The sequence below is a fragment of the Carettochelys insculpta genome, chromosome 1 (assembly GCF_033958435.1).
Source record: "Carettochelys insculpta isolate YL-2023 chromosome 1, ASM3395843v1, whole genome shotgun sequence".
NCBI lineage: Eukaryota > Metazoa > Chordata > Testudines > Carettochelyidae > Carettochelys > Carettochelys insculpta.
Window position 1 is genome coordinate 318,290,820 of NC_134137.1, and position 27,811 is coordinate 318,318,630.

Sequence of the window (27,811 nt, forward strand, 5' to 3'; positions counted from 1 at the left end):
TTGCCAGTCCTGGAGGACGTGTAGACATTATTCATCGAAATAAGCTATTTTGATGTTGGCTTCACGTGTAGACGTAGCCATTGTGTGTAGACGCTTAACTTCGAAGTAGAGGGAGGTTGTGGTGATCATCATAATGCAAAAGAAATTGAGGGGCAAAATGTAAATAATGGAAATCCTACTATTAAGCAATTAGCAGATTTACCTGAAGAATAGGAATGGAAATATGAGAACCATCCAAATTTCCAAGGAACCTGTCGGTCAATGATGAGTAGAAGAATAATGCACACATGAAAAGGAGAGTAATGACAAAGTAAAACCTGATTTACCTGAAAAAGGAAAGTAACAGTAAAGAAGAAGCAGCTTTGCATGATGGAAGAAACAGCAGTAAGAAAAATTGCACACACCTAATAGATGTATCAAAACAAAAAAGCAGTCAAGTAGCACTTTAAAGACTAACAAAATAATTTATTAAGTGACCTTTTGTGGGAGAGACCCACTGGTCTGTCCCACAAAAGCTCACCTAATAAATTATTTTGTTAGTCTTTAAAGTGCTACTTGACGGCTTTTTTTGTTTTGATAGTATATAGACTAGCACGGCTTTCTCTCTGTTACTAATAGGTGTATGAGATCCTGCTTTCTGGCCCATGATCGTAAACTCTGCTGCTATTAATCATATAATTCTGAATGGGCTTGGCAAAACGCAGGATAGGATGTTTCCAGTAAATGAGCCAAAGTTACACTTCTCAAAGTCACCCTGTGCAAGAGTGCTCAAGAATGGTGAGACGCTGGATCAGCATTGGCTAGTCTACTCAAAATTAGCTGACCAAATGGTCCGTTTTGTTGCAAAATATTTTACAAGAATGCCACATGCCAAGTGACTACTTGCAGTTACCAGGTACAATTACTGGCATAATTTAACTGATGCTTTGCAGCAAGATGAAAAGTCACCCAGCCATTTTACAGCCTATTCCAAACATATGGAGTTGGCCACCAGGCTCAAGCTGAATAAATGCAGACAGTGTGAACATGAAGGGCATCCAGGCAAAGTTCCTTGAGCTTCTTTTGTATCTTGTGCCACCTTGTGGCTGCCATTTCCTCATCCTGGTTGTGTCAGCTGCAGCATCATCTTCTTTAGATTCAGCATCTAACCATGAACTCAATAAGTGACATCCAAGGGAAGAGTTTCATTGGCAGAGTAAGGCCAAGGAAGTAACAAATACTGGAGATTTACCACACCCTTGTGGAAATCATGCAATAAAACAAAGCCAAGGTCAGACACCAATGCCAGGTGTCAAGCCAGACAAACAGTTCACTGACTTCAAAGTTTTGGTTTCTGCTTTGGTTTGCAACCTTATTCTGTTCCAAGGAAATGCTGAAAGTCAATGGACTTAGTGACTGTTACCTTAATTTACACGAGACAGACCACCCAAGGGTTATGCTCATTTGTATTTTATTAAATGTCACCATTAAATTAAAGGAAAAAGGGGGAACTAGCGATCATCCACACATCCACACCTTCCTTCACTCATACCCTTACACAGGCAAACTCATGCAGGTGAGGAGTTGCACAGGAACAATGGAAGAAGCCAAGCCAAGGCATAGCGGGTCCGGTGTTTGGGTTTGGGTGGGGGACACGGAAAGGAAGTTTGAATGATTATGACCTTAGTGAGCTACCAGTGGACAGGAAAACATTCTTGAACAATTGTCTGGACCTCATTCACCAGCCACTGGCATCTGTTCGGATGTCAAATTGGACAATGTGTCACACTTTGCCAAAAGGAAGCACCTCTTATACTGCTGGTCACAGTCACGAGTGGTGAGCACAAGTTTTCCAAACTTGGGATCCTAAGAACAGAATTTCAATCAATGATGGTTAATGAGAGACTCACCTCACCAAGTTGCTATTTCATCACTTTAAAATGCCACTGGCTGTCTTTGGATCTCTCTCATGCTCTGCTTCAGTTGGTCAGGGAAATGGCGAGAAAGGCAACCTTTTGAATTAAATGACTAGGATAAATATTTTAAGGCGGTAACCTGCTGTAATGCTGTTTAACATTGGTCCACTTAATGTGGTTGCAGAGTTCAATTTTGTGATGTTAGCACAATTCAGTTATTTGTATAATGAATAATTTTCTATAAGCTTAGAACAAATGATTTTTATTTTTGCGTATATGGTACAAATAAATCCAGAGTCACAGATCCTGGTGTGAAATATTGTCTTATATGACAGGGATTAATCATGCATCACAGTCATGGAATGGGCTATGAATGAAATAAAAAATAAGGAATTCAAAAGTTTTTTACAAATGGTAGGGTGCTTGCCAAAGAAGCTTCTCATCTGGGGTTCCATTTGGTCTAGGGTTGCCCCCTGGTCTCCAGTCATGCTGTCCAACTGTTTCCAAGCTGCTCCTGGGATGGCCAGCACCAATGCCTGCCAAGTTGGGTTTTGTTTGATTAATTTGACACGTGGCACAATGACATTCTCTCAGCCTGACATGTCTGAATCCTGTCTTTCACCACACTCCTCCAGGCCTTTTTTTAACAGCTTCCCACCAAATGCTGTCATTTCCAACAGTCAGCTATGGGGGCACAGTCCGCTTACTCCATCTTCTGCAGTTACTAACCTAATACCGTGAAGGCCCCATCTATATGAAGGAAATCTTCATTGGGGTAAGTATCAGAGAGGTAGCCATGTTAGTCTCTATCTTCAAGAACAAGAATTCCTGTGGCACCTTATAGTAGCTCGCACCTTACAAAAGGAGCTTTTCTGCCCTAGATGTTAACATCTCCACATTAGACTGACAATGGGCCATATCGCCCCTGTTCTCTGACCTGTTTTTCCCCCTCTTCCTACTTACTACTGGTAATGGGCCTTTTCCACCCTGACTGAATAGACCTTGTCAGCTCTTTAAATACCCCTGTGAACCCCGTCTCCACTCATGCATCTGATGAAGCGGGTCTTTGCCCACAAAAGCTTGTGCTCCAAAATATCTGTTAGTCTATAAGGTGCCACAGGACTTCTAGTTGTTCTCATTGGGGTAAGTACCTTGCTGCAAGCACATAATGCAGACCCGCTAACATAGTAGTTCAAACCCAACTGTGCAAGCATGCCATGAATCTACACGAGGATTCTGACCCACCATACCTACCTTGGTGTAGTTATACAACTGCAAGTTTGCTTAGTGACTTCAAGTTTAATTTGGGCTGTATTTAATGTTATCGTTACTAAACTGTGCTGCATAGAGCAACATGGCTTTTTCTAGTGTAACCCCCACCCTCAATTTTTACAAAACAGTGCAATGACATGTTGCAAACTACTGAATATAGCAAATTAAATGCACAAACAATGGAAGAAACAATCATTTGGTTTCAACACCTCTAGTTTAATTTTAATTTATAGCTCTTCATAACTGACTCATAAATGTAGTACAGAACAGTTTATAAATCAAGTGAATTCTTAGTCATGAGTTGCACTGTCACAGTCTGTCATTAGACAGTCACTGAGAAGTGCAGCATCACACCTAGTGTGTGCAAATATCAAAGTCTCAATTTCTTTTTTTTACATTTGGGCACAATTATTTGAAAACTATCTACTTTAATCCCATTCTCTGCACGCCTGGTGCTTTCTGAGAATTAAATTGAATTTTAAAAGGAAGGATGGATATTCTGTCATAACCAAATAATCTGGGTAATTTGACTACTCAATCAAATTTTTGGCCCTTAACTAAGAAGAAATTGATTTCTAATCCTCCCGTCTTAATGAATCAATAACAGTGGCTGATTCAAGCATTGGTTCTTTGTTGTGCATTTTTTTTGCTAATGACCTAGTCCTCTTGTTAGACTATCTGTAATGACTATGTTTAATATCTCTGTAGCACCACAGCATTAGAATGACCATGGGCTTGTCTACACTAGCTCCCTACTTCGAAGGGAGCATCGTAAGTAGGGGGTTGGGAGATTATTAACGAAGTGCTGCGGTGTATACGCAGCACTTCATTAAGTAAATTACCCCCGGAGCAACTTCGAAGTGTTAAACTTTGAAGTGCCAGCTCACGTCTAGCCGCAGCTAACCTGCTGATACTTCGAAGTGCCTGGGCAACTTTGAAGTCCCTTTACTCCTCAATTATTTTTTCCTAATGACCTGTCCCTCTTGTTAGGATATCTGTAATAATCATGTAATGTCCAGTAATGATCTGTAATGACTAAACGCAAGCCAGCACTACCAAGCTTAACACTTTGAAGTTGCTATGGGGGGGAATTTTCTTAATGAAGTGCTGCATATGCATTGCAGCACTTCATTAATAAACTTCCAACACCCTGCTTACCATCCTTCCCTTGAAGTCGGGAGGTAGCGTAGACATAGCTCATATGTCCCATTTTGACTGGGAATCAGAACATTCTATTTTTTAAACCCTGTCATGGCCATCTTGATTTATCTGGGAAAAGCAGTGTGGGGGAGCTGTGAGGGTGCCCACAGGGTGGTGAGAAAGGGCTCTGACAAGGGAAAAGCCTCATGCAGGGATGGGAAATATGGTCACCCTATTTAGTATGTGTGTTGCTGCTCATCTGAGCACTCCCTTAAAAGGGAAGGAGGCTTGGGTAAGCAGCTCAGGCCAAGACTATGTGGATGTGGGGGCTTGGGCAAGTGGCTGGGACCAGGGGAAGGACATCCCATTTTAATGTTGGGAAATATGACCATCCTACCTGAGATGTTCAGAGCTCGGTGAAGTTTTTGGATAAATAGTTTATTCACTAAAAATGTTTTGGTCAACCAGAAACTGTTTATGAATTTGACACGAATTTGTCAAATAGCTTTGGCCAAAAGTAGACCAACAAACATAGAAAACAAAACAAAAATCAGAGAGGCATGAGGAGAAGGGTCTCATCAATTTTAAGCCTGTAATTAAAGCATTCAGCTGTATTCAGTCCCACCACCACCTTCCCCTTGAAAAGGAGAAGGAGTTCTTATATCAGGTGATGGATCATATTAGGGTTAGAGCATTGGCCTCCAAAACACAGGGTTGTGAGCTCAGTCCTTCAGGGGGCCATTTAGGAGTCTGGAACAAAGAGATTAAAAAAAATCAGCCAGGGATGGTGATAAGTCCTGCTGTGGGGGCAGGGGACTGGACTCAATGACCTCTCAAGGTCCCTTCCAGCTCTATGAGAAATGTAAATGACAGTCCTAACTTCTTTGGCTCAATATCCAGTCACTATTATTCATAAAAGCTTTTTATAGTAGCAGTGAATAGTCATTGGAAGACACACACACACACACACACACATCTCATAGAGCTGGAAGAGACCTCAGGAGGTCATCAAGTCCAGTCCCCTGCCCTCTTGGCAGGACCAAACACCTGCCTTTTTAAATCTATTTTCTCCAGATCCCTAAAATTTTGGGGAGTAAAGGGACTTTGAAGTAGCGCAGGCACTTTGAAGTACCCATGGCCAACCCGTGGGTACATGCAAGCTGACATTTTGAAGTTTCATGCTTTGAAGTTGCCATGGGGGAGATTTAGCCTACTTCTTTAGTAATCTCCCAACACCCTAATTACCATACCCCTTCAAAGTTAGGGGCTAGTCTAGACACAGCCCAAGTGTGCTAATGTCACAGTCTTTATTCAAGCAAAGAAAAAAAAAAGTATGTAAAAAGTACAGTGTGTGGGTGAAAAACTGGTTTCATTGATCGTGATGGGGGTTTGCCATTGGCTTTGGTGGACGTATGATTTCATATTCCGTCTCTGAATTCACTGTTAATGATTTCACCATCACCACTGTGAAATTAGATTTAAGATTTTCAAATCTAGAAACTGCTGCTGAGAATAAATAAAATTAGCCCCTGGTGACCAAGAACTGAAGTATGGAAGTCATGGATGGCCCATTGCCTATGCCTAGACCACAGAAGCCAGAAAAACTTGCAAGCACCTAACTTGCAATTTACATGCAGACTTTCACTATAAACGGCAGAAATTCCAACCTCTTCACAAAGTTCCATATTCATGAAGGCTCTAAGTGGTATTTGCCAGCTTGGAAGAAAACTTGTGTGTTTCATTTGTGAGAATTGTTTTTTCTTAAGGAAATGACACAATTTTGATCATGTACATCTTTTAATCTTTCAGAAGTTTTCTGTGACAAAGACATTCACTATAAAGTAAAAGAAATAACTGAGCAGAACATCTCTTTGTGAGAATCCCTTCCACCCACTGGTATTACTTTGTCTACACTTCTGTTAGCCATCTTTACCAACACACTTTATTTTCCCACTTGCTCGAGGAAAACACTCCAGGAGCTTAAGGTCCCTAACCTCTATATCTTCAAAACCCACTTCACAGCCCATGTTTTTTCTGACTCCATAATCTGAGCAATCCATCTTACATTGAAGGATACTTTTGCTGGTTATATCAAATTATAACTTAAAATGTCCATATATGTATATATAAATATAAAATTCAGGGTGTATCAGTCCACTAAATTCACTTTGTGCTGCTTACAAGGCACATAGGGAACTTAAAACAGCTAGAGAAGTAACCTGGAGAATTTTCACTGTGTTGGCAGGGGGTGGGTATGTCTATTAACATTAACCTGGGATAGGTGAGTGTTACCTCCTATAATGTTTTTGTCCATTGCCAGAACTAGGAACAATACTGATTGGCATAACATAAGGGGAGGCAGGTAGCCTGTTGGATGGAAGAAGGGGAAGGGAGATCAAGAGGAATAGTTGGGTGAGAGGCCACTGCAGCCAACTGCCAGATGGCCAAGATCCTTCAGGAACTTCCTGCCAGTCACAGTGACATATTAAAGCTGCCCCCTGCAGATTTAAACATATGCCAGAGGCAAGTATCAAGAATCAGGAACAACAAGAAGTCATTTGGAACCTTATAAAATAAAAGATATTTTGGAGCATAAGCTTTCATGGCCAACGACCCACTTTATCAGATGCATCTGACGAAATGGGTCTTTGCCCACAAAAGCTTATGCTCCAAAATATCTTTTATTTTATAAGGTTCCAAATGACTTGTTTTTGCGGATACAGACTAACATGGCTACCCTTCTGACAAGAATCAGGAAGTCTCTGTTAGTTCCCTGTCCACCTTACTTCTCAGAGGTTTAGTACATCGGAGAGTCAAGCTGGCAGAGATTCTGACTGAATTTCTCTTCTCAGCCTCTCACAAAGCACCTCACTATGGAAATGCTACAGATCAGGACCCTGGGGTTTATACCGAGAACGCTGGCCCTGCTCCTTATGGGAACCTCTGGGCTCTACTGAAATACAAATAATATTAATTAGATGGGACTGACTTTTTACACACTCTACCAAGCTTTTATTTTTATTTCTAACATTACATTTTTCAACTCAACCCATTCAACCTTAGTATCTTCCTACCAACGATTCTTGACTATTGTTTTTATTACCATCGTCATTGAAATCCTCCAACAGAAATATGCAAGTAAATCTTTCACTGAGGGCATACTTCCATTCCCATTTAAGTTAATGATAAAAACTCCAGCAGATGCCAATGGATTAAGGATCAGCATCTGACAATAGCTATGGAAACTCCTTGTTAAGTTTATTCATGAAAGCCACAGAAATGGCTCTCATTAACTTCCCTCCACTGTGCTCTGAAGTGAAAGAGGAGGAGAAAAACAAACTCAGACAGTGGAATTGACAGCCTTAACTGTCATGAATACACAATTTCTTCCTTTCTTTTTAGTATTCTTCAGGAAAAGCCTCACTTCCAGTCCTGTGAATGTTTGGCATGTTTGGTGGACTGTGAATGAAAAGGTTGCTACTAGGAAGTTCCAAGTTCTTTAAGAAGTGGTGCAGTTGTCTATTAAAAATTGTGTAACTCACAGACAGCAGCATTTTCAACATGTTCCAACCAAGACTTCAGAGTTGGGCTCACACAGGGGACATAGACACATGAAAATGACAGTTAGACTTCTAAGTCAAACGTAGAGGGTGCCAGCAGCATTAACAAAACCCCTGTTCAGCTGCTACCTAACCCTAATGGGTGACTAAGCTAAGCTTCCATCTATAAAGCTCCCTGAGAGGTTAAATTTGAGTTGCTGGCATGCACACAACTGGGTCAGATTTGACATTACCCAGAAGCTCAGGGCCTAATTGGAGGGTAAGCCCCAGCAGGATTCACAGACCAGACCTGTGTTCTCTTTAGTAATGTATATAAAGCAAGATATCTAAATTCACATTGAACAGCCAGAGAAGGTTGGCGAGGTGGTTCTGCCCTAGTCCTTTTATACCTTTAAGCCATATGGAATGAAAAAGCACTTGTATTTGCCAGATCCATCAGAGAAACAAGTAATATTGGATTCAATGCCAGTCTGAAACATTCCCAGATCACAAGTCAGGCTCCCCAAAATCACAATGTCTTAAAAATCCTCATGAGCTCCTACTATAGAACTGTTCCAACAACAGCTGCAAAGACGCCCTTCAAATGATCATTTCAGTGACAGACTCACAACCCTCCTCAGTTAGCTCTCCTCTCTCTCTCAGCATTCTGCATTCTCCTTATCTTACTACACTGCCACAGGTCCCAACCCTGTGCCCATTCCAGCAAATAGGAATTGTACCACTGATCTCTGCGGGAGTAGGATCTGGCCATCAGGCCCTCAATTAAACTTTAGCTCCTATGCACGTGCTTAAAGCAAAGCCTTCATCTGGGAAACATCTCTATTCAGAAAAAACACTCTGGTATTTCCTTAACATTAAGCACATGATTAAATCCCCTGGGTCAATGCTTGACTTTGATCATTTACTTATAGTTAAGAAATTCCAACTAATAGACTCTCTCTCTCTCCACCTCTTGGGTCCTCAGCTCAAGACAGGATTCTCTTCTAAAAGTTGTTGGTCTCAATATAAGAATGACAGAGTGAAATTATACAGCTTGTGTTATACAGGAGGTCAGGCAGGATGATCTGCTCTCTCTGAAGATGCTGAAGCACTGTCTTGAATAGTGATGCACTTAAGCATATACTTAAGTGTTTTCCCTTATCGGGATCTAAGAAGTTACTGAGCTCAATTGTCTGCTAATACAAGATATCGCTATAGATGTTATACATTGCATTTGTTACATATCTGCTCTTGTAAAATTTTCTTTACATGAATGACGGATTAGATCCCTAAAATGTTAATTGTAACTAATATGTATCATTGTAGAAAAATTATGAATTCAACATGGAGATGCAAATATTTTCTAGTGCTCATTCAAAAATAGTATAACAAAGAGTATATTAAAAAAAACAACAACAACAAAAAAACCCCTGTGACCTGAAAGACTAAGCAAGCAGATAATTACATAATTGGGAATGTGTCAGCTTCGCTACATACCTCCTAACTAAGAATGAATCTCAGAAAGGATGTGAAAAGAAGAAAAAAATCTTCCTTTTAATTTTTTTTTAAATAAGACAATCACCTTTCCCTAAGAATATCTGGGGTGTTCAGCTCTGATTTCCTTTGAATGTAAACCAAATTGTCCGTCCACAGTTCATTTTGCTATTTAATATTGCTGCAACTTTGAATAAAACATTTCTGTACATTGTGTGTTGTAAATAAATTGCTCCTGTCAGAAGAACAGCTTATCATGGGAATAGAGCAAGTGATTTATACTTGACAGTATTTTTTTAGTTCACCCATGAAACCGAAGGCAGCTGAAGCAAAAGACATACACATACCAATAATAAAAAAATTAGAGCTCAGCTCATCTCAAAAAGGGCCTTCAAGCACTGTCATGTCAGATATCAGAGAACAGCATACATTTACCCTTCAGGAAAGACATTTTTAAATTCATTTCATTGCTTGTAATTGAGTTTAACAGCTGAAAATCCTTCAGTTGACCTCCTGTCTATCTTTGTTTCTTCTTCTAATACAATTGCTCAGAGAGAAAAATAGTCTATCTAAACAAGCTGGAATGACAGGGTAAAAAATCCAAAAGACACAAAACAAAAACAAAAAGTGTCAAAGCCATCTGGTTTGGGAACATTAGAACTGATGCAGGTAAATAATTGAAACAATTTAAATTGCCTTTTTTTCCCATCCACAAAGAAAATCTCAGAGCCACATGGTACAAATAAATCACATATGGAAACTAATTAAAACCCTGTCAGAGTGAGCTTGTCATCTCTTAGACTTCAGTAAGAGAGCAAGAAAATGGAAAAAGATTGCTATAAAAATTAGCACAAAAAGTTGCTTTAATATGAGAGTCAGAGGAATTCAGAAGTTAGAAGGCCTTCTCTCTGCTCTTCAATGGCAGTGTTTTCAGAGAGGGATGTTTTAGACAACTTTAACTAGTTAGTAGCCTGAGATAGGATTTAGATTTCATCCACAACATATCTCAAAATTGACCTGACCACAACATGTATTGTCACAATATATGAAACTACGCAATACCACCTGTGCTCCAGATAAGCAGCATGCCTGAGGATGTCAGGCTGAGAGCTAGTAGAAAACAAAGAAGACATCTTGGTTCTGTTCCCATTATAACAACACTAACTCCCTGTGTGACTTTTATAAATCAGCAAGGACTGCATCGTGAATGGCCTGGAGCCCCTTCATTTAATTTCTATTTAATCAGAAATTAAATAGCATGGTTTTCAAAACTGAGCTGCAGCTCAAATTTAGGTAAATCTGCTTTTTTTTTTTTTTAAGTTCTCCTCTAGCCACTTTCTTAGGCAGGTAAAAAATCATCCTCTGGTCCTTTTCTTCATTTTTTTTCCCTCAAAACATTTCAGATAATATCATCATGAATAGGACCTGTTAAGCTACATAGCATAATAATTCTGTTAATTTTTTCTAGATTTCTTACAACTTACACTTCATACTGCATTTTTGACAAAAGTACTTATATCCCACAAAAAAGAAAGAAAAAATAAAAAAGAATATTTTGCCAAACTTACACCATGATATTATATATAAATAATATTTCCCTTATGACTTATTGGTGGCTCAGAAACTTCTCCAAACCTTGTCCCTTCCCACTTTACAAAATAAAGCTATTTATTTCATCCACTGTTATTACAGTGTGGTTTACCTTTCCAGCAATATCTGTGGGTTGGTATTGCCATTCAACTGTAATTCAGTTGTCCTTTCAGCTGGTAAAGTATTACAAAATTTAGCTCTCCATATAATTTAGGAAACTCCAACAAGAATCTAAACAAAAAATATTTCTCACCAGCCATTCTTCACCTTCTCTGGGCCAGAGCACTTTCTCATGCTGTACTGCAAACCCCATTTCTGGGACCCAAAAGGGAAGGAGAAAGTTATGCTTTGTTTCCCTGAAAGCCCTTCTTCAATGCCCATGATCCCATCCTTCCCTGGGTCCCTTCCCCAAAATCCTCAAAACAAATTCTCTCCCCTGTTCTGGGATTTCATCACCTTCTCTCTGTAGGCACTTTGTAGCTGTCTTTCCTGTCAACCTTAAAGGCAGACATTTTTTGCCCACTCTAGTCACTCTTGCTTTATCCAATTCCCTCACTAAACAGAAACCCATGACAGCTCTAGCATCCATCCTCTTATTGAAGAACAGGGAACTCTTCTGTCTCTGCCACCTTTTTTAGCATGGTGGTCAACAATCAAATATAACAGGCACCTGAGTCTGACAGATCAGCCAAGAACATTACTTGTCCAGGAGACAGGGACTTCTGTGAGGACCCAGCCATTGGAGAGACCATTGAAGGAGTAGACTAAAAAAGTCATGAGGGATACAGTGTCATCTGGATCATATATGGTGACTGCAGAAGAGGGAGAAGTGGTCTGAAGGAATAGGAAACACACCCCAGCCAGCAGATGGAACACCCAGAAGGGCTAGGTCTGCACCAGAGAGTTTTGTCACCAAAACTGGTGGAAAACATCCACATTACAAATGCATTCTGTCAACAGTAAATCAACAGAACATGGCCCGTCTGTTGCCAGCTTTCTGCCATCGCCCCGGGGGGGCAGAACACCCCTGGATGGAGTCAGTCAATAAAAAAGTTGTGTGGATGCTCCAAGGGGGCCTTCTGTTGACAGATAATGCCTCCATGGCACTGGTCAGCTGCCCTGGACGGGGGTTACACCCTGTTCTCCTCAATCACAGCTCAATCCTCCCTGCCTTAAAGCCACAGGGAACGCTGGAAACCCCGTGGCAAGAAACTTGACAGTGTGGAAGCAGCCCTGCAGTACACTTCTGTTCACCACACCGCAGAGCTACTCCCATCAGCTGCTCCCACTGGTGACTGGCCTGGACTCAGGCCCCTCCAGCCAGGTCATCTCCAGGGCATCCCTGGACCTGTTTAAGGAATGGTATGGTAAGTACCCTGGGTGTCACACCCCCAGGGTATGGGGGGCACGTGCACATGGTGTGTGCTGCGATCCTTGCCAGGCCAGCTCAGTCAGGACCTCACACTGCAGGCCCAGCATGTGAGACTGGATGAGCCACAGGCCCTGGGAGAGCGGGGATTTTGCCAGCCCCTGCCACGGCTGGAAGCAGGCTTGCTACACAGGCACAGGCCTGAGCCTAGACACACTGAGGAGTGCAGCTCCCCACACACAGGCCACAGTCAGCACATGCTCCTGCAGGTAGCACGGCAAGGCACACATGTGTAAGAGGGCCCCAGGGAGGGCCAGGCTAACCCATTGCCCATGCGGGGACCCCTCTGTGGCCAGACACGTCCCTTGACCACTAGCTCATCAAGTGGGAGTGAGGGGGCACAATGATCAGCCCAGTCTTGGAGGCACCACACAGTCCCCAGGCAGCAGGGCCCACCATGAAGGGAAGACATGCCTGTGCTCCCAGGACGTTTTCAGCCCGTGGCTTGGGGGCAGTGGTTGCTTCTCACGATAGGGGACAGGGCTTGGGGCTGTATTCCGTGAATGTTTGGTGCTTCGGGGTCTCAGAAAGTTTAAGAAACACTGATATAGAAAGACAATACTTATGGCAGCTCCCAAAAGGTAATTTGGAGATGTGCAGAAATACTTAAACAATCATTGATAATTCAAACAAATGAACATCTTTCATTTTATTGTTTTGTGCTTAACTTTGATTCTCTCATTTATTAAGTCTAACTGTGTACCCATAAGCTTTTCTTTTCTCATTTCCGCTGGTTCAGAAACATTATTTCTGCTATCCCTCTGTCAGCAAAGATGCAGAAAACAGCCTGTCATATCTTAATTTAGAGCAGAGCAAATAATTTGTCTCATTTTATTTGATAAATGTATACTTTTCTGCTTGCATTGTTGCCTTGCACATATTGCCAAATAACTGAATTTTGTCCTCAAAGGATCAATTAAGAATATTCTTAGTTAAAGTTCTATTACAGTACAAGCTTTATTATCTGGCATCTCCAGGGGGAACTGAGGATCCCGGATAATAAAATGTTCAGGTTATTTGAGCTGGGGCCGCAGCGGCACGGCTCAGCCCTGTGCCTCCCTGCTGAGCAATGAGCAGCTGGCCCTGCTCTGCTCCCCTACAGCCATCCAGTGGCCAGCCAGCCCCATAGCAGCCAACCCCAATTGATCAACTGTTCCTGCAGCAGCCTGCCCCTTGCTGGGCAACCAACCCTGGCTTTGGGGCAATGGTGGCAGCTGGCTTTGGGGCAGTGGTGGCAGCCACAGCAGCTGGCTTTGGGGCAGTGGTGGCAGCTGGCCCTGGCCAGTCAGCCATCCCCACCCAGGCTGCCTACACTGTGGCTGGTCATGCCAGGAACAGAGTGGGCTTGTTATCAGATTGCCAAAAAATGGCTTTTACTGTACTTAGGTGTGATGGGTCTGCTAAATTACATGGATTTGTTTTCTGTTCACTGATTTGGTTAAAGTTTTCAATCCAATAAGAACAAGTACAAAAAAATCACTTGAAATTTGCTTTCTGTGAGCCAATATACTATATTAATGGAAAGTCTGTGGAAAGCAAACCTCAAAAACAGTGGAACTTAACCAAATTTACTTAATTTATCATTCAAATCAATAGTCACAGGGAATATTCTGCATTATTCACTTTGCTTTCCTTAATTCTAAGAATTTGTATTAGCTTATGTGACATGCCTCTTGCACGTTCTGCTGAAACGTCAGTCTGGGCTGCAATAAGATGGAAGCTGACATTATTATTTGGATCTCCAGGTTTGGAACACTTGGTCATCACTTCAAATAATTTTGAGAAAGGAAAGAAAGGGTAGACATATTTTTAGTATAAATGTACCTGTTTCAATAAATGGTTCCAATGAATCATTTTACCACTGAACAAGAAACGGACGCTTGTTAATTAGCGATCTGAATTTAGTGAAATGATTGTACTGGTATGGCATATGAAACACCTGTATTCCAGTAACTAAAATTAAACTAATTTGTTTACAATAATTCTTCACTTTTTTCTCCTATTCCTATGTATATTTTATGTGATATAAATTTAACAATCTATTTTAGAATTCATTAACTTACTAATAAACGGCCTTGAACAAAGCTTATTCTACCCTTTCAGCTGGGTTGTATTGACAAAACTTGCTCCTCAGTATAACGTCGTGCATTCGTACGAAAGCAGGGAACCAAGTGAGAAAATTGAATGAGCTGCAGATTTTACACTTTGTGCTACCTGTAGCTCAAGGGACAGAACATGTGATAGCAATTTGTGATGTCAGGTTTTGGAATTGATGTTTACCCCAAGTTTACTGAAAAATGACCGTGTCATCTAATAAAATGCCAAAAAAGGGATACAGAATGAAAACAGTTTCGCTGCTTTTCAGATTTGCTCCTGAATTGATGTAGTTTCTATGTTACAAATCATGCTATTCTGTGGGTATTGATTATTAACTGAAGAATTCTAATCAACAGTTCATCGTTTTCCCACAAGGACAATATATATGAGCTCCTATGCTTCATGCAACCCAACAGAAAAAGTGCAATTAATCTGTTACTTCAAATTGCACTGCTGACTCTTTACAGTATTCACAAGTCAGAAACAGGCCAGACAGAGAAATGTAACAAATGAGATGACAGCTCTGGAAAATACGAATGTGTTTTTCTTCCTTTCTGGAAGCAGGGTCTTGAAAATATTGCCATAAAAGGAACAATTTATTATTGCAAAATGTAAGTAAAGCTTATAATCAGCAAAGGTAAATGTTAATATTTGGACTGGAGAACAGATGCAAACTTAGTTCAACTGTTGAAGCTACAAAACCATAGTGAGAGATGAATGAAATATACTAACCAGAAATAAATGATTATTAAGCATGATTTTAAAGGTACTAATTGGATTTACTTTACAGATATAAATTATTATATGTCACCAAACCTATGAAAACGTTTATTCTTGGTACTTTATGTTGTTATTTTTTCACAGTTAAGTACAAATTGCGCTGGGTACTATATTACTCCATCTAAGGATTTCCAACATGCAACAACGATTGCATTGTCTATGCCAGTGGTTCCCAAAGTGTGGGCTGGTGGTTGCAAGGAGTATGGGGGGGGGCAGTCATGAGATGCTTTCCCCATCTGCCCATCTAACTCCTGTGGGCTTGCAACAAAGTGTGCGGGAGGTGGGGAGGTAGTCCCAGACTTGTGGCACACAGGAGCTGCTGCTTCCTGGAGTGAGATGAAGGTGGGCTCCCTCTTGACTTCCTTCCCCAGATATTGATGACTCTGGGGGTTGATTGTTTGGGCAGGCTCCATCTCAGACCTCCAATCACCACAACATCTTCCAGACTGCTGGTCCCATTACTAGAAGAAAACCCTGAAAAAGGTCATGACCTACAAAGTTGGGAAACATTGTTTCTGATAGTAACAAAGAGGAAGCCTTGCTAGTCTATACACTATACACATGTCACCCAGGGCCTTCTGGAGTGTGGCAACCTGATTAAGGATAGGTTGTAGGTCTTCAAAAGTCTTTAAAGACCTACAACCTATCCTTAATCAGGATGCCACACTCCAGAAGGCCCTGGGTGACATGCCTGTTCTCTCCTACAGACAAACCTCCCAACCTCATGAGGATCCTCACTAACAACCACAGTCTATACCCCAGGAATACCAGTCCTGGAACCTTTCCCTGCAACAAAGCCCGCTGCCAGCCTTGTCCACATATCTTCTCTGGAAATACCATCACTGGACCTAACCAGGTTACTCACAGAATCACGGGCACTTTTTCACGCTCCTCTACTAACATCATATATGCCATCATGTGCCAACAATGCCCAGATGCTTTGTATATTGGACAGACTTCTAACTCCCTTAGACAAAGGGTCAATGGGCACAAAACAGACATCAAAACACTCCAGATCCACAAACCAGTTAGTCAACATTTTAATGGAATGGGGCATTCTGTCAATGACCTAAAGGTATGTGTGTTACAGAAAAGAAATTATTGCTCTGTTTTAGAAAGAGAATCATCTGAGCTGGCTTTTATATTCAAATTCGGCACATTAACACATGGTTTAAATCGTGATGGGAACTTTCTGAGTCACTATAGGGCTTGTCTGCATACTTGGCTCGATCTAATTCTTGACCTCCCCCCCCACCCCTCCACTCTCTGATTTGCTCACCTTGATTATCTTTTTCTGATTTGTCCTCCTTGCTTACTGTTTTTGGTTCTCTGTGCCTTAAATATTGAGTCTGTTCTGGTCTGGCTATGGTCTGAAGAACTGGGTCTGTCCCATGAAAGCTCACCTAATAAACCATTTTGCTAGTCTTTAAAGTGCTACTTGACTGCTTTTTGTTTTGATTGTTTCTGATGATTGTCTCTCTGGGGCATTATTGCACCTTTGAAAAACCAGAGTTCCCTTTAAGTAGAGTAATACAGAGCAGCAGATATTTCATTCTAAGTTGTATATTAGAAGTTGTACATTAGAAGCTCTGGATCAGATGAGACAAAGGAACACTTTACATTATTCTGTTCCTTTAATGTCTGAATTTGGGACTTGCTGGCTTCCAAATTGAGAGTGCAACTGTTTTATACCCACAGTTATGGACAGTTGACTTGTGGTCTCTTTCAGAGCATCTGCAGTGATAAAGAAAGAGAGACATTCATCATGTATTTTCTTTGTGAGTCTGGCAGTTGTCAACTCAGTGATTTTCTTCTAACTATAACAGAGCCCCTTTTTACCCTGTCTTCAGGCTTAAATGACACACCTGAAACTCTAATTCCCACTATTTGTGAACTGGTGGGCAATGGCAAAGAAAAAGTGAATGAGTTTGGTGGAATGGTGAATTCCATTATTCCATTAATGGTGAATCCCTGAGGGGCCTGTGATACCACAGTTACCTGCTAATTTTTGGGACAAAAAGTCTGGAGTGTGTGGGGCTTCGCTGGTTAATTTTTGTGTCTGAGATTCATTCTGACTGTGACCAGAACTAAGCGGTAAACGCGCTGAAACAGAGTACCTAGAAGCTTGTAGCTTATTCTCCACAGAAGCGTGGAGTCTGTTAACTGGGTGATTGTTAATGGTGGTCAGAGGGAGGTGGGTCCATGGAATGCCGAGGTTGTTGGAGTAGCAATATGGAACAGGGATTTCTAGTGTTTGGGGGCCTTAGGAGGAATTGGGAAAAGAATGGCAAGATGCACCAAATGTCTCAGGATAGCAGTGTCTAAGTGCAGTATATGGACAATTTTCAGGGAGGATGAGAGAAGTAGCTGAAAGGGAGGGCAAAAGTGAGGTTGAAGACTGTCACACATGGAGGGCTGATAGGTGTTAGGGACATATGTGGTGATCACAGGGAAGGAAAAAAGGAGAAAGTGACTTCAAGAGGGGCACCCAAGAAATTGAAGACAGTGGGTGGCAAAACTCAGTACATTTGGGTTTGGACAAACTTCAGATGACAATCTGTAGCCAGACAATGTCTCCCCCATTACAGACCAGTTTTGCCTCCCCTCTAAGGTGCCTCAGAGCACAGAGGGCACCAAATAGCAGCAAACAGTACAGTCTTTGATGCCTTCCTAAGGGGGCCCAGATGTGCTGGCTCATCATGACCCTGAGGAACTGAAAACACAGATAAGAGGGCTAGCAGGCTAACCGTTAACAAAGGGACCTCAAAAACTGCCTCTGGCTGGTACTGATAAGTGATGCACCCACACAGCCATCTCACAAGAGAAATCCCCTCCCAAGTAAAAGAATGTCCTGTACTCCTAAATTACTTATCTATTTCTCTTACAAGTGCAAATTAAGCAGAAACTGCCCTTGTAAGAACTGGCATCACAAAGACAGACCAGTACTATCAGGCACCATAGATAAGAAAGAGAATACGTGACCCAAGGGGTATAAAGATGGACCCAGCAGCACACTGACTCTGAGTGCGTTTTCACCAACTACCTGCTGGTTGGGTCAGGTGATTGCCTCCCGAGGTCCGCAACTGGGGATGCCCAACCTCGTATTTGGTCTTTCAGCAGAATTAAGTGACCGATCCTGGCTTGGCTACGCTGGTATCGAGAGACACAAGGAGGGTAAGAAGCACCCACATTAAGGTCTCCTTCCTCTAGTGCACACATTTGAGAATTAGAGCTCTGTAATTTGATGTTGTTGTATTTGTCTGTAACGTAACCTGTTAACACCGGTACTCTGCTAGCATATAAGAAGTAGACAATAGCCTTTTGTAATCACACGCTTAAAATTGTAGCTTAATAAACCTTTAACTAGTTTAGCATTTGAACCTGACTGTTACTTCACTTTGTTACTGTGACACAGCTGGCACAATCAAAAGAACCTTATAGCTATTTGGCTATACTAGCCTGGCCATTGGTGAGAGTGCTGACAGCCTAGCGTAGAGTTGTGCCGCCTCCACGGGGCAGACTCCTGGGGTGCCCGTCAGTCAATCCTGGCTGCCCACTGCAAAGGGACAGTTCGTTCTAGCAGTTAAAGTCTCGGGTGTGGAAAGGCTCTTAGTGCTACCACTGGGGCACCCATCAGTCAATCTTGGCTGCCCGCTGTGAAGGAGCTTCTCACTCTAGCAGTTAAAGACTTGGGTGTTAGGACCCTGGGGCATCCGTCAGCCTTGCCCAGGCTGCCCGCTACGAAGGAGCTTCTCGCTCTAGCAGTTAAAGACTCGGATGGTAACAAGGGCATAATTGGTACCTCACCACACATTACCTGGCCCCTGGCTAACACAATCCAAACGTATATTTTATTAGAACTGCAGCAAAACCGAACTGAGGTTCACTCATCAACTAGTTACAATGTCCCAGTTTGAACTGCAGGGCCTTGTTTTGGAAAGCTTCCCTATTTGCATTCTTTCTTTTTACATGGAATTGTCTCACTGTCAGGAAGTCTCATCTTTTGCTTAGCTTTGCTTTGCTTTTTTATAAACCAACACAGCTGACTTGTAAGACTCACCAGTGACTACTGTGGGCTTGAAACCACAGAGATACAGCATCTGAGGTATTTCTCAGCTCATTAATGAGTAAATGAAGACAAACTGATATTTCTTTAGTCAGATTCCTGGTATTCTGTATCCTTGTTTGTGAGAAATACAAAGCATGCTGTACATAAGAGACAATTAACATGTCTAGAGGAAAACCATATTACTGAACACAATAGAAGCATTGCTCACACAAGAAATTTTGCTGGCACTTATTTCAATAATGAAAAAGAACAATGTGTCTAAGGAACTAAGAATAGATTAAGTCAAATGGGATCCTAGACACAGAAAGCTTGCCTCAACACACAGGACTTCCTCAAATCTGGGGGGAAGGTGCAGGTTATGGGCTGAGGGCATTGGCCTGCTAAGCTTAAGGTTATGAGTTCAGTCCTCAAAAAATGCTATTGAAGGGTCTGGGGCAAATATATACTTTTTTTTAAATATGTCAGGTGTGGTGGTTGGTCCAGCCAAGAGGGCAGGGGAGTAGACTCAATGACCTCTCAAGGTCCTTTCCATCTCTATGAGATGTGTATCTCTATATAGCATTATATTATGAGAGAGGCAAAATTGTCAGGCCCCAACCACCCAGGCTGTTGCCAATGGTAGAAGTTCATGACTAAATAACCAACTGGCTTACTTGCCAATAAAGACTAATTTCCAAGGGACCCTAAAGCCTGGTCTACACACAATTTTTGCCCTGATATAACATCTGGATTAGTGGTGTGATGTTCTCCCAAAAGAGCTGAATCAGTACGTTTCACGTGGCTGCACTTACAGGACATCTCAGCTGGGTTCAAAAACAAATTACTGACAGAGTGAAATTTTTCTCTCCTTTAACCCAGGCACTACCCACAAGAGTCCAATGAAAAACAATACAAGAATGGACTCAAGGGGAAACACTGCCTTTTCTCAGAATGCATCTGCATAGCCACTCATTGCCACTGACTTATCAGAGGTATGTATAGTGCTTGCATATAAAGCCACAGCCAGTTAATGACCTTTGGGTGAACAGGATATTGAAACAGGACCAACCATAACTAGGGAGCGTCACTCTATGGCTAAAGCTACACTTGCGCTGAAGGGGGCATGGTAATCAGCCTCATTGGAGATTACTAATGAAGTGCTGCAGTGAATAGGTAGCACTTCATTAGGCTAATTCTCCCCATGGCAACTTCAAAGTGCCCACGGCTGCACTCGTGCCGGCACTTTGAAGTTTGACACTTCGAAGTTGCTGCTGGGAGAATTAGCCTAACGAGGTGATGCATATTAATCACAGCATTTCAGTAGTATTCTCTCATGAGGCTGATTACCACGTCCCCTTCGAAGAAGGGGGACAAGTGTAGAAATAGCCTGTCAAAAGCAATGGACAGAACCATCACAAAAATCACAACACTCCTGTTATCTTCAATCACCAAATTTTAAAGTCATCTCAGAAACTATACAGTGTCTGACACTGTGCAATGTTTAACTGTATATCTACACTATGAGATAAATTCAAATTTATTAATAACAATATTGAAAGACTGGATTTTATAAATTTGAATTTGACTATCTTCACGTCCCCACATGCTCCTCATACAGTCGACTTATTGCTGTCACACTCAATCAGCAAACATCAACTGTTGCAGCAGTGCATTGTGGGAACTATCCCACAGTTCCCTCATCTCCATAGCATTCTGAGTATTTTTGCTGGTATTTGACATCATCTTCCCATATTGCATTGCCCTCATTCCCCCCTCATGGCAAGCAAACCACAAACTCCATGCTGGGGCTATTTGTAATGGGTAGATACGCTTGCAGCGCTAATAGCAAACAAAGAAAGAGGTTTCTTAGGCTCTCATACAAACATGAGCCTACAGCCATGGGCTTCCTGGTCCAGATTTGAAATTCACTGTCTTCCTGTTACCTGGAGAGCAATGGCCAGAGCAGAGGACTGTGTGGAACTGTAAGTTACATACAGAACATCTCTGGAAGCTAATAATTTGATTTTAAGACATTGCACTTCCACACTGTCCTTTATCTGAACTCTTGAATTTGAACTTGACACTACACCCAGCAGGTTCCGCCGATATTATGATCTTGATATTAGTGCTCCCTAAATGACTAGTCGCTCTGGCTTCTAATTGCTGTTTAACCAACAACCTCATTTTTGCATAACTCCCCCTTTTGAAATTAAATGCTGGAGTGTTGGACTGAACAGCCAGAGTGGAGCTCAAGAAGGCGGAGAGGTATGTGGACAAGGCTTTCCAGGACACTGTAGTACTGTCCCACCTCCAGTCTGAGAGCCCCAGTGCTCTTAAGGAGGTTGGAAGGCTCAGGGAAAGAGAGCAGCCATTGGAAGCTAAGAGAAACCACCCCATAGTTGGGACCCTCCTTCCAAAGGATGTTATCGTATCCTCTCACACTGAGGATACCTCTCTGGGGGGAGGGAACACCAGTTGTTAGGAAAAGGCAGGTGTTAGCAGTGGGTGATATGATTGTCAGAAACATAGATAGCTGGGTTTGCAATGATGGGGAGAACTGTATGGTGACTTACCTGCCTGGTGCAAAGGTTGCAAATAGACTAATGTGTAGAGCTGGGGAGAAGGTGGTGGTTGTGGTACATGTTGCTCCCAATGACATAGGAAAGGGTAGGACAGATGTCCTGGAGGCCAAATTTAGGTGCTAGGAAAGAGATTGAAATCCAGGACCTCTAAGGCGGCATTCTCAGAAATGCTTTCTGTTCCATGCACAGGGCCAGGTAGGCAAGCAGAAATTCAGAGTCTCGATGCGTGGATGAGACAATGGTATAGGAAGGAGGGGTTTAGATTTGTTAGGAACTGGGGACACTTTTGGGAGAGGGGGAGCCTACACAGGAAGGATGGGCTCCACCTAAATCAAAGGGGATCCAGACTGCTGGCAGTAAACATTAAAATGATCGTAGAGCAGTTTTTAAACTAAGAGATGGGGGAAAGCTGATTGGTGCAGAGGAGCACGTGGGTTGCACAGAAACTTCTCTTAGAGAAGAATCCATCGACAGAGATACTCTAGGGTTTAGTAAAGAAGAAGGGAGATATCAAACAATGGGCTAGATCAGACAAACAATCATGTATAGAAGAATTTAATACATCTGGGATGGGAAGACAAATAAGCAGAGTCAAATCTTTAAAATGTTTCTACACAAATGCTAGAAGTCAGACTAATAAGATGGGTGAACTAGAGTATCTCGTATTAAAGGAGGAAATTGACATAATAGACATCATGGAAACCTGGTGGAATGAAGACAATGTATGGGACACAATCATACCAGAATATAAAACATGTAAGAAGGATAGAATGGGCCGTGTGGGTGGTGGAATGGCAGTGTATGTGAAAGATAACGTAGAATCAAATGAAATAAGAATTTTAAATTAATCAAAATGTTCCCTAGAATCACTATGGGTAGAAATTCCAATCTCTACAAAGAATATAGCAGTAGGGATATATTATCAACCCCCTGATCAAGACAGTGATAGTTATGTTGAAATGCTAAGGGAGATTAGAGAGGCTACCAAAATAAAACACTCAGTAGTAATGGGGGATTTCAATGTCACATCAGGATGAGATGGAGAAATAAGATTTCTCAATGCTGTTAATGACTGCTTCTTGGAGCAGCTAATATGGGAACCCACAAGGGGAGGGGCTATTCTCAGTTTAGTACTGAGTGGAGCACAGGATCTGGTCCATGAGGTCACTATTACAGGACCACTTGGGAATAGTGATCATAATGTAATAACATTTAATGTTCCTGTGGTGGGAAGAACACCTCAGCAGTCCAACACTCCAGCATTTAATTTCAAAAGGGGGAATTATGCAAATATGAGGAGGTTAGTTAAACAGAAATTAAAAGCCAGAGTGACTAGAACAAAAACCCTGCAAGCTGCATGGAAGCTTCTCAAAGACACTATAATAGCGGCCCAACTTCAATATATACCCCAAATTAAAAAACATACAAAGAGACCGAAAAAAGAGCCACCATGGGTTAACACCCATGTAAAACAAGCAGTGAGGGATAAAAAGGCATCTTTCAAAAGATGGAAGGCAAATTCTAGTAAGGTAAATAGAAAGGAACATAAACACTACCAAATTAAGTGTAAAACTGTAATAAGGAAAGCCAAAAAAGATTTTGAGGAACAACTAGCCAGAAGTTCAAAAAGTAATAACAAAATATTTTTTTAAATACATTAGAAGCAGGAAGCCTGCTAAAAAACCAGTGGGCCCCCTAGGCAATACAAATACAAAAGGAGTAATCAAGGACGATAAAGCCATTGTGGAGAGACTAAATTATTTCTTTGGTTCAGACTTCACGGCTGAGGATGTGGGGGAGATTCCCAAATTTGCACCGTTTTTTGTGGGAAATGAAACTGAGGAACTGTCCCAGATTGAAGTGTCATTAGAGGAGGTTTTGGAACAAATAGATAAACTTAATGGTAACAAATCACCAGGACCGGATGGCATTCATCCAAGGGCTCTGAAAGAACTCAAATGGGAAATTGCAGAACTATTGACACTAGTTTGCAACCTGTCCTTTGGATCAGCTTACATACCTAATGACTGGAAGATAGCTAATGTGACACCAATATTTTAAAAGGGCTCTAGAGGTGACCCTGGCAATCACACACCAGTAAGTTTAACATCAGTTCTGGACAAATTAGTTGAAACAATAGTAAAGAATAAAATTGTCAGGCAACCTGAAGAACATAATTTGGTGGGCGAAAGTCAACGTGGTTTGTGCAGAGGGAAATCGTGTCTTGCTAATCTGTTAGAGTTCTTTGAAGGGGTTAACAAACATGCAGACAGGGGAGATCCAGTGGACATAGTATACTTATTGTATACTTATAGTATAGTATACAAGGTACCTTACCAAAGCATCTTATGTAAATTAAGTTGTCATGGGATAAGAGGGAAGGTCCTTTCATGGACTGAGAACTGGTTGAAAGACAGGAAACAGAAGGTCGGCATAAATGGTAAATTTTCTGAATGGAGAGGGGTAACTCGTGGTGTCCCCCAAGGGTCAGTCCTAGGACCAATCCTGTTTTTATTCATACATGATGTGGAGAACGGGGTAAGCAGTGAGGTGGTAAAGTTGGCAGATGACACTAAACTGTTCGATATAGTCAAGACAAAGGCCGACTGTGAAGAACTTCAAAAAGATCTCATAAAACTGAGTGACTGGGAAACAAAATGGCAAATGAAATTCAATGCGGATAAGTGTAAGGTAATGCACATTGGAAAAAATAAACCCAACTATACTTACAATATGAAGGGGGCTAATTTAGCTATAACTAATCAGGAAAGAGATCTTGGAGTTATTGTGGATAGTTCCTTGAAAACATCCACTCAGTGTGCAAAGGCAGTCAAAAAAGCAAATAGGATGTTAAGTATTATTTAAAAAGGGATAGAAAATAAGACAAGGAGTATCTTACTGCCCCTATATAAATCTATGGTATTCTCACATCTTCAATATTGTGTACAGATGTGGTCTCCTCACCTAAAAAAAGATATCCTGGCACTAGAAAAGTTCAGAAAAGGGCAACTAAAATGATTAGGGGCTTGGAACAGGTCCCATATGAGGAAAGGCTAAAAAGATTGGGACTTTTCAGTTTAGAAAAGAGAAGACTGAGGGGGGACATGATAAAGGTATATACAATTATGACAGGTGTGGAGAGGGTGAATAAAGAGATGTTATTTACTTGTGCCCATAATAAAAGAGCTAGAGGACACCGAATGAAATTAATGGGGTGCAGGTTTAAAATTAATAAAAGAACGTTCTTCTTCATTCAGCACATAGTTAACCCATGGAACTCCCTGCCAGAGGAGACTGTGAAGGCTAGGACTATAACAGAATTTAAGAAAGAAATAGATAAATTCATGGAGGGTAGGTCCATAAAAGGCTATTAGCCAAGGGTAGGAATGGTGTCCTTGGCCTCTGATTGTCAGAGGCTGGAGATGGATGGCAGGAGACAAATCATTTGATCACTGTCTTTGGTCCACCCCCTCTAGGGCACCTGGCACTGGCCACTGTCAGCCGACAGGCTACTGGGCTGGATGGACCTTTGGTCTGACCCAGTATGGCCATTCTTATGTTCTTATATTCTTATTATGTTCTAAATCGAGCAAATGGTATTTACAGTGAAGATAGTCATGTGGTAATATCGAGCCAACTGCCTTAAATTCAAATTTATCTCACAGTGTAGATGCAGTCTTAGACGAATTAGGATGCAATAAAGTCCCTGCTATTTCCCCCAATCTCCAATCTTGGGTGAAAGCCAGAATTTTGTATTCTCTATACAAAAGGGGAGAAGGTTCCAATACCTGATTTCTTCTAAATCACCTTTTCCTTCCCAGCCAACACCCCCCCCCCAAAAAAAAATCAAAAGGTCTTCATAGAAGGAAGATACCAAAATGCCACTAGTTAAGGGCATAATTGAAAGCACATGACACAACCACAAACCTCTTTAAACCTCTGATAAAACTCCACAGTCAAACCTTCTATCAATCCCTGGGGAAAGTCCCTTCTTCAGTGGCTATGTAGCTTCATGAAATTTCATCTCCTCTATTGGCCTCACAAGCAAGTCCTGTTCATCATCTGTCTATGTTGGTGGTGCCTTATTATCACATTTAATTGCTCCTTTATTTTCTCAACTATCTTTGTTTAGAACACTGACAAAAAATTGTGGTCAGCAGTACAGTGTTAATACAGCATCACAAACTGAAGCTAGTTTTCAGTCTGATATATGTATCAATAAAAATGCCGATTGTTATAGTATGAAAATGTGAACGAGTACCCCGTGTCTGAATAGGATGTTCAAAATGGAAAAAAATCAAAACAAAAAAAAAACAGTTTTTTCTTCTTTTATTTTTTAAAATAAACTTTAAACTTCACTCACTGGGTATGAATGCAGGAAAATAAATTTGGGACCCTAAGGGCTTGTCTACACTAGCTCTCTACTTCAAAGGGAGCATAGTAAGTAGGGTGTCAGGATTTTATTAATGAAGCGCTGCGGTACATATGCAGCGAACTTGCTGGTACTTCGACATGCTCAGGGTACTTCAAAGTCCCTTTATTCCTTGAAGTTGCCATGGGGGGGGCGGAATTTGCTTAATGAAGTGCTGTATATGCCGCGCAGCACTTCATTAATGAACTCCCAACACCCGACTTACCATCCTCCCTTCGAAGTAGGGAGCTAGTGTAGACAACCCTAAGTGAACTAATCATTTTACTACAATGATTTCAGTTAACCTTTATGCCTAATCTGTTTAACTCTCACAAAAATTGAATATTGAGATACATCAGAGAAAATACATGGAACAAATATTTTCCAGGATTTCCAAGAGAGATGTTCTGTCTATAATATTACATATTCTTTTTGTTCTGATAGAAATGGTGGGTATGTTCTATTATTGTTTTGATTAAATAAGTCATTCACTTGAGGAATTTTTTAAATACAGCCTACCATTTAAGTTCATGAAACTACATGCTAAGTCCTATTTACAATCCAGATATGTTAGAAATACAAAGTTTTACCTGATAGAAAAAGACAGGACACAAAAGAAACTGGGAAAAGAGCTTGGGAGAAGTTTGTACTTTCTACATGATAAAGATTCTTATAGGGGGTGCGTCTACACTAGCCAGCTACTTTGAAGTAGCTGGCACAACGTCAAAATAGCACGCATCGCATCTACACGTGCCGTGTGCTATTTCGACGTTGAAATCAACGTTAGGTGGTGAGACGTTGAAATTGCTATTCCCATCCAAAGATGGGAATAGCGCCCTACTTCGAAGTTCAATGTCGAAGTAGGGCATGTGTAGATGATCCACATCCTGCTACTTTGAAATAGCGGGGTCCTCCATGGCGGCCATCAGCTGAGGGGTTGAGAGACGTGCTGTCCAGCACCTGTGGCGCTCTATGGTCACCGCATGCAGCAGCCATTAGCCCAGGGCTTCTGGCTGCTGCTGCTGCTGCTGCTGCTGCTGCTGCTGCAGCTGGGGGTCCATGCTGCATGCACAGGGTCTGCAACTGGTTGTTGGCTCAGTGGATCTCGTGCTGTGCAGGGCAAGCGTGTCTGGGAGGAGCCTTTTAAGGGAGTGGCTTGGGGCTTTGCTGGCCCCTTATTTCAATGGGGAGCGCTTGTGTGTGTGGACGCTCCACATTTCCTTCCGGGTTGGCTCCTTTCAACGTTCTCTGTTGCTACTTCGACGTTGAACGTCGACAGTACCAGCCCTGGAGGACGTGTAGACGATACGCGTCGAAGTAGCCTATTTCGACGTCCTTAGTTCGAAATAGGCTACTTCAACGTAGTGTGCTAGTGTAGACGTAGCCAGGGTGAAATTCTAACCCCCCTGAAGTCAATGTAAGTTTGCCATTGAGGTCAGTGAACCCAGGATTTCACCTACCACTTTCCAAGCTTGGTGCAATGTAAATGAAGCAGCAGTTCATCTTCAGGCATATTTTAGTGCTTTTCACTCAG